Source organism: Chiloscyllium plagiosum, chromosome 9, assembly GCF_004010195.1.
Source record: "Chiloscyllium plagiosum isolate BGI_BamShark_2017 chromosome 9, ASM401019v2, whole genome shotgun sequence".
Lineage (NCBI taxonomy): Eukaryota > Metazoa > Chordata > Chondrichthyes > Orectolobiformes > Hemiscylliidae > Chiloscyllium > Chiloscyllium plagiosum.
The window spans coordinates 15,778,700-15,786,579 of NC_057718.1; the positions used below are offsets into that span (position 1 = coordinate 15,778,700).

The 7,880-nt window shown below is 43.3% G+C and overlaps 1 protein-coding gene across 1 annotated transcript in view; it reads right to left on the reverse strand.

Annotated features, from left to right (window-relative positions):
* LOC122552652 (3-oxo-5-alpha-steroid 4-dehydrogenase 2-like) overlaps positions 1-5,313 on the reverse strand; it is a 29,269-nt gene extending 23,956 nt beyond the window's left edge. Inside the window, exon 1 of the mRNA XM_043695442.1 lies at positions 5,233-5,313. The gene's annotated coding sequence lies outside the window, so the exon portion shown is untranslated. The remainder of the gene's footprint in view (positions 1-5,232) is intronic.
* Positions 5,314-7,880: the final 2,567 nt, after the last annotated feature.

Below are 7,880 nucleotides of genomic sequence, written 5' to 3' on the forward strand. Positions count from 1 at the left end.
GGAAAGGGAGTTGGGGAAGGGAGGTTATTTGAAATTGGAGAACTCAATGTTGAGTCTCTGGTCTGTCAGCTGCCCAGGTGGAAGTAGAGATGTTGTTCCTCCAAGTTACAATCTGATTTGCTGTGGCAATGGAGAAGATCAAGGATGGTCATGTCAGAAAGGGAGTGGGAGGGGGATTTGAAATGGGCAGTGAGTGGGAGGTCAGGTCAGCCCCTGCAGGCCCAGCCGAGACGCTTGGCGAAATGTGCCCTGAGTTTATGTTTGGTCTCACCGATGTAGAGAAGACCACATCGGGAGCACCGGATACAGTAAACTAGGTTGAAGGAGAGGCTGGTGAACCTCTCTCTGACCTGGAAGGATTGTTTGTGGCCCTAGATGGAACTGAAAGAGGTGGTGTGCTGGCAGGTTTTGCATCTTTTAGAGTTGCAGAGGAATGTGCTGGGGGTTGGGGGACTTGGTGGGGAGAGTGGCGCAAACCAAGGATTGGTGAAGGGAACGGTCCTTGTGGAAGGCAGAGAGGGGTGGGGAGAGGAATATGTTCTTGGTGGTGGGGTCTAGTTGGAGTTAGTGAAAGTGTTTAAGGATGATGCATTGGTTGCAGAGAGTGGTGGAGTGGTAGGCAAGGACAAGGGGGATCCTGTTTTCATTGCGTTTGGTGTGGTGGAGGGGGGTTTAAGAGCAGTGGAACAGGGAATGGAGGAGGTGTGGTGGAGGGCTGTCTGGATGACGGAGTAGTGGGGGAAGCACTTGTTCAAAATAGATGGACATCTGGGATGCTTGGGAGTGGAATCTTCTCATTTGAGCATGTGAGACAGAGACGGAGGAATTGGGAAAACGGGATGGAGTACTTGCAGGGAGAAAATGAGGACTGCAGATGCTAAAGATCAGAGTCAAAAAGTGGAAAAACTGGAAAAGCACAGCCAGTCAGGCAGCATTCGAGGAGCAGGAGACTCAATGTTTCGAGCATAGGAACATTCCTGATGAAGAGCCTGATGAAGGGTTTATGCCCGAAACGTTGACTCTTCTGCTCCTCGGATGCTGCCTCGCTGGCTATGCTTTTCCAGCACTACACTGGAGTTCTTGCAGGATACTGCAGGTGTAGTCCAGGTAGTTATGGGAGTTTGGGTTTATAGTAAACGTCCTTGTGTAGACTGTCACAGGAATGGAAATGAAGAGGTCAAGAAGGGGAGAGAGGTGCCCGAGATGGACCAAGTGAATTTGAGGGCAGGATGGAAGTTGTGGGCGAAGTCGATGAACTACTCCAGTTCAGCCCGGATGCAGGATGCTGCACCGACAGTCATCGATGTAATGGCGGCCAAGAGTTAGAGCACAGTGCCTGTGTAGGTACTGAAGAGGGACTGTTCAATGTAGCCAACAAAGAGGCAGGCGTAGCGACTGCCCAACTAAATGCCCAAGGTCAACCCCTGGATTTGGAAGAAATGGGAAGAATTGAAAGAAAAATTATTAATGGTGAAGACTAGTTCAGCGAGGTGGGGGAGGGTATTGGTGGAGGAGGACTGAATGGGTCTGTTGGAGAGGAAGAAGCTGAGGGCCTGAAGGCCATCCTTGTAGGGTATGGACATGTATAAGGATTGCACGTCCACAGTGAAGATAAAGTGCTGGGGTCCGGGGAACTGGAAGTTACTGAAGAGGTGTAGGATGTAGTTAGTGTCGCAGATGTAGGTGGGAAGTGTCAGACACTAATCCGTGACACACCCAGGCTGAACTGGAGACTTCACCCACAGCTTCCACCGCACCCTTAAATTCACTTGGTCTATCTCGGACACCTCCCTCCCTTTCTTGACCTCTTTGTTTCCATCTCCAGCGTCAGTCTACTGATGGACGTTTACTGTAAACCACAGAATCTCATAACTACCTGGACTACACCTCCTCCCACCCAGACAACTGTTCCATACAGTTCTTCCTTCAAACACACTGAGCACCCAATCACATAAACAATGCATTAGTGCAAAAGAGGAAAAGGGTACTGTCATCCCGTTCCCAGCTCAGTAGAAGCAAAACGCTCAGAGACGCAGTATAGTTTTACCTCCTTCATCTTTATTCCGGGCCCTGGAGGGAGAGAGAACAATCGCCCATGTGCACAGAGACCTGAGATCTCGGTCTTCTCTTGAACAGCAAGTTCTTAATGAATTATATAATCATCCAGTGCAGCATTCGGATTAGGCAACATTCATATTGATTGAGTAACCATTACAATCAGCAAGTGTCAATAGTAGAGATTAAGCCATCTGGTGTTATATCTTAACTAGCTTCACATAATGAATGCTTTTCACCTTGTTAACCGACTTTGCATAATGAATACCTTTTCACCTTATTAACTTGCTTTACATAATGAATGCTTTTTCACCTCGTTAACCCACTACCCTTGCCTCCAGCACCTCATTGTTTACTGCAAGTTCTTATCTGGTCAAAGTCATGCTAGCTGAGCCTTTTGTCAAGCAACCCTAAACTTAACTCTTTCCGTACCTTATGCACCTTTTGATTCCCTCCTTTTATCATGTCATGATAATCACCTAGGTGGCACTACCTGCTTTCATAAGACTCTGACAGCCAGTATTTAAGTAAGTTATTGACACACTGCATTCAATGATTATAACAACAAAAATTACTAGTCTGTTACAATAAATAGAGTTTGAAAAATCCTTCCACGTGGAAAAAATTCACCAATGAAGTTCTTAAATCCACAGTCCTTAGTGACCTGTCCACCCTCTCCAAGTCAAGTGGAAATGAGCCCTCCGCCCCCTCCCCCCAGTTCTCCAAAATCTCCTTCAGTAAAGTCCAAACTGAAAACAAAATCTAGCCTGTCCTTGCACACCACTCCGTGGAGAAATCCAAATTCTTGGGTAAGGACAGTTAAATACTTAACAGAGCTGAAGAGACTTCCATCCTTGTAGAGATGCGCCAGATGAAGAATACATCTGAGCGTGCAGCGCCGCAGCTGCAGCAGCAGGCTAGGTGAACACAGCATTCTTTGCTGCTTCTGCTATTAAATGTAACAAAGCCAACTGGCTGTTGTGATGTTACTTTGATCAGTGAACCATCATATCCCTTACATGATCGAAAGACAAGGTAAAGCTCACATGGTTTAATGTCCATAGAAAGGCCACTGACAAAAAGCATCCCGACCTTCTCTTTGCCATTGATAGCTTCTTCACTTTTCAAGCTCATGACTGGGAAGCTAATTGAATCTGTTGGATCAGGTTGTGGAGGGGCAGGCCATGGTCCGAAGGCATGCTTTACCTGTGAATGGAGAAACTCTAGAGAAGATGTTAGCTGCTGAAAGTATCTTTGCATTTCCTCTCTCATTCCTTCATTACCAAGGTGGATATCAGTATGGAGACAGTCACACATTTAACTACACTAAATTGTGTCTGATTATTTTAACATTCTTTGAATTTTTGAAGTCCATCACTATTTATGACATTATCAAGATTAGATTAGATTAGATTAGATTAGATTAGATTACAGTGTGGAAACAGGCCCTTCGGCCCAACAAGTCCACACCGACCCGCCAAAGCGCAACCCACCCAGACCCACTCCCCCACATTTATCCCTTCACCAAACACTACAGGCAATTTAGCATGGCCAATTCACCTGACCTGCACATTTTTGCATTGTGGGAGGAAATCGGAGCACCCGGAGGAAACCCACGCAGACACGGGGAGAATGTGCAAACTCCACACAGAGAGTCGCCTGAGGCGGGAATTGAACCCGGGTCTCAGGCGCTGTGAGGCTGCAGTGCTAACCACTGTGCCACCATGCCGCCCACCTCACAATCCATAAACTTCTAAACTGTACTGCCTAAACAATTCAGTCAATTATAAACAACAACGATCCTAAAATCAAACCCTCGTGGGACGCCATTCAGGTTATTCAAAAATTATTTTTCTTTAACAAATTGAGACTTGGTAATGTGAAAGCTGTCAGGAAAGGTATTTCAAAAGTCTGGAACAGCAAGAAAACAACAAAATGTCTCCTGTGCTTTAGCAACTGAAGAGGCAGTTTCAGTTCAGATTTAAATCTCAAATATTTGTGGGAAACAAATGCTGAATATTTTAAAATATTGTTCTCCAAATGAAACTTCCCAAATAAAACAGTTGGAATTACAATGGCAACTTTGGCAGAGATCAACATTCTTTGAATTTGCAATATGAAGGCGGCCAATGAAGTCTTAACAATAATTAACAGAACTGAAACAGCTCAGCCTCAAGTTCTAATATTCTCCAAAATCTTAAGACATCAAACTCAAAATTTACTCTTCTTTTTGTGAACACTCTGCATTAAAAGCACACAGCAAAGATATTTTAATACAATACTCTCATCTGGTTAAAGCATTACCACTGACCCAACTGTTTTTTAAACACACATTGTAGAACTTCAAACACATCAGGGGCTCAAGGCTCGTAGTCAATTTGTTTTAAGGTTACAAGTTTGATCATTTTAAAAAGGACCTTTACAGTTTCAATGTAAAAACAAAATCTGTTCCATTACATTACCCACAAAACACACTGAATTGAGATCCCAATTCAAACAAGACAAACCAGACCACATGGTGCTACACATGGTGCTTCCCCCAGAACAAAGGCTCACAGAGCCTCAAATTTCACCATCAGGGGAACTTTAACCCCTTTCTCACTTTACTTCTCAAGGGGGCTCGAACCCCAATCAAACACAGAGGACTCGAATCTCAATTAAACACAGAGGACTCAAATCTCAATTAAACACAGAGGACTCAAATCCCACGATAGTGCAGAGGACTCGAACCTCAATAAAATCCAGGGGACTTGAACCCCGATACAGCGTGGAGGACTTAAACCTCAATAAAACCCAGGGGACTCAAACCACAATACAGCGCAGAGGACTTGAATCTCAAATTAACCCACCCAGGGACTCGAACCCCAATACAATGCGGAAGACTCAAACCTCAATTTAACCCACCCAGAAACTCGAACCTCAATTTAATCCAGGGGACTCGAACCCCAATACAGCACAAAGGACCCAAACCTCAATTAAACCCAGGGGACTTGAACCCCAATACAGCACAGAGGACTTGAAACTCTGTCAGCGCGCTTGCAAAACTGTGTCTCTCGAATGAACCAATTACCATTTAGATGTCCCCCTCGAGGAGTACATAGAATAGAGTGCAATCAAGGGAGGGGACTGTTTCCGGTACACAGGAATATTGAGAGGGACCAAGGTTTAAAATCTTACCTTGTGGGCCCATCTGTCTTGAGACATGGATGCTCCAGGCGATCGCTGACACTATCCGATAGTAGGTATTCGTTTGGATCCCGCTGACTACGCCAATATTGTCATCCTGTTCCTGTCTCAGTTGAAGCAAAATACTCAGAGACATGGTATGGTTTTACCTCCTTCATCTTTACTCCGGGCGCTGGAGGGAAAGAGAACGATCACCCATGAGCACAGAGACATGAGTTCTTGGTCTTCTCTCGACCAGCAGATTCTTAGTGAATGATATAGTCACTTACAGGGAGCAGCATCCGGATAAGGCAACATTCATACTGATTGGGTGACTGTTACAATCAGCAAGTGTCAATAGTAGAGATTGAGCCATCTGGTGTTATACAATGAATGTTCTGAACCTTAACTGACTTCACATAATGAATGCTTTTCACCTTGTTTAACTGATTTTACATAATGAATGCTTTTTCACCTTGTTAACTTGCTTTACCTAATGAATGCTTTTTTACCTCATTAACCCACTACCCTTGCCTCCAGCACCTCATTGTTTACTGCAAGTTCTTATCTGGTCAAAGTCTTGCTAGCTGAGCCTTTTATCAAGCAACCCTAAATTTAACTCTTTCCCTACCTGCTCATACCTAATACACTTTCTCAGTACAAGAGAATGATCAGCTAGCACACAGACATTTAACCCAAACTGAATAAGGACAAAGCTTCAGAGTTCCAGATCTACATCTAAATACATGGGTTAATCAATACATTATGCAATTGTGTCTAATTCAGGTCATCCAATTTGATGCAAAATTGGTCAAATCCTACGAAAGAAACAGACAACACATCCAAGTTGTATATGCTTAACCATCTGTCATATAAGGTGATGACTCTGATATTGAAAGTATCATATCAGACAACAACCATACATCAATAATGATTGATATATATTCATCCATCATGACAGATCACTCACTGCAGAATGAAGCCAGAAGCTGAGTTATTGTTGCTGAACAAGAATTAGATCCACTTGTGTTGTATGTCCATAAAATATTGATATTAATAATGTATCCATGTGTGTATTTATCATAACAGGTTTTCTATTCTTCAATGGGAAAAAGGGCAATGTTGTATTGTTGTACAGATTTCAGAAAAGACTGTATCACGACATGTGATGCTCTGGCACAACAGGACTCCATCCTACTCTCGGTTAGTCAGTCAATAGTCAGACAACCAGAAAGTTATCCAGCTAGTCATCCAGTTAACTATCTGTATACTGTGATAATAATACAAGTAAGCAAAGAACCCAGATCATACATATAAATCTGAGTTCTCATATTAGTGTATGCAGATGGTTAATAAACTTCCAGATATCTGTCTCAATAAGAAACTGAGTACTTGTGGCATATGTTGTGTAGGCTAACATATAGAAAACAATATAATCTCAGTCACTGGTCAAATAGGAACCAAGAGACATAGATTTTCTTCGTGCAGAGAGTTTATTGACTTAGCAGTCCAACTGTTCTCTCCCCCACTTCCAGCTGTCCCCCTCAATACATGTGTTGATATCAATTAATAACCATCAACTGTTACCCTCTAACCTAATTACTTATTATATTAACAAAAGATAGAAATATATTTTCTACAGTTTGAATCGAATCATAGAACAGGCTCAAGGGGCTGACTGGCCTTCTCCTGATCTAACATTGTGTGTTTGCATGATTTTCTATATTTGTTTTAGATTTTAAATGCAGTATATTGATTTCTGTTTTATTGTAAGAGTCACATTTGGGAAAGACAATTAAGAGTCATAAAGTCATAGAGATGTACAGCATAGAAACAGACCCTTCAGTCCAACCCATCCATGCCGACCAGATATCCCAACCCAATCTAGTCCCATCTGCCAGCACCCAGCCCATATCTCTCCAAACCCTTCCTATTCATATACCCATCCAAATGCCTCTTAAATGTTGCAATTGTACCAGCCTCCACCACATCTTCTGGCAGCTCATTCCATACACGTACCACCCTCTGCGTGAAAAAGTTGCCCCATAGGTCTCTTTTATATCTTTCCCCTCTCACCCTAAACCTATGCCCTCTAGTTCTGGACTCCTCGACCCCAAGGAAAAGACTTTGCCTATTTATCCTATCCATGCCCCTCATAATTTTGTAAACCTCTATAAGGTCACCCCTCAGCCTCCAGGGTTTGTTAAAGATGTTCAAAGTCATGAGCTGGCCGGGGAGAGCAGGAGAGAAAGCAACTGTTCACCCGTATAAAACTAAAATAACACACATAAAATCAGCTTATGGTTCAGTGGTAGTGTCCGTAACCCTTGGCTGCGAGGCCCAGGTTCAAGTCCGGCTTGCTCCAGCGATGTGTATTGACATCTCTGAGCAGGTGAATTAGATAAATAGGCTAAATGTTAAAAAAAAAACAAGAAAGCACAGTGAAGAGGTCATGTGGTGCAATGGTAGTGTCCCTATCTCTGAGCCAGGAGATCTGTGTTCAAGTCCCATCTGCTCCAGAAGTGTGGAATGATACTTTTGAAAAGGTTGACTAGAAAATATAACTAGAGGCCATACAGTTAAAGTGATGTTAAGTAAAAATAAACTTTTTGCGCATATAGTTAAGGTCTGGAAAGCACTGCTGGGAAATGTGGTGGAGG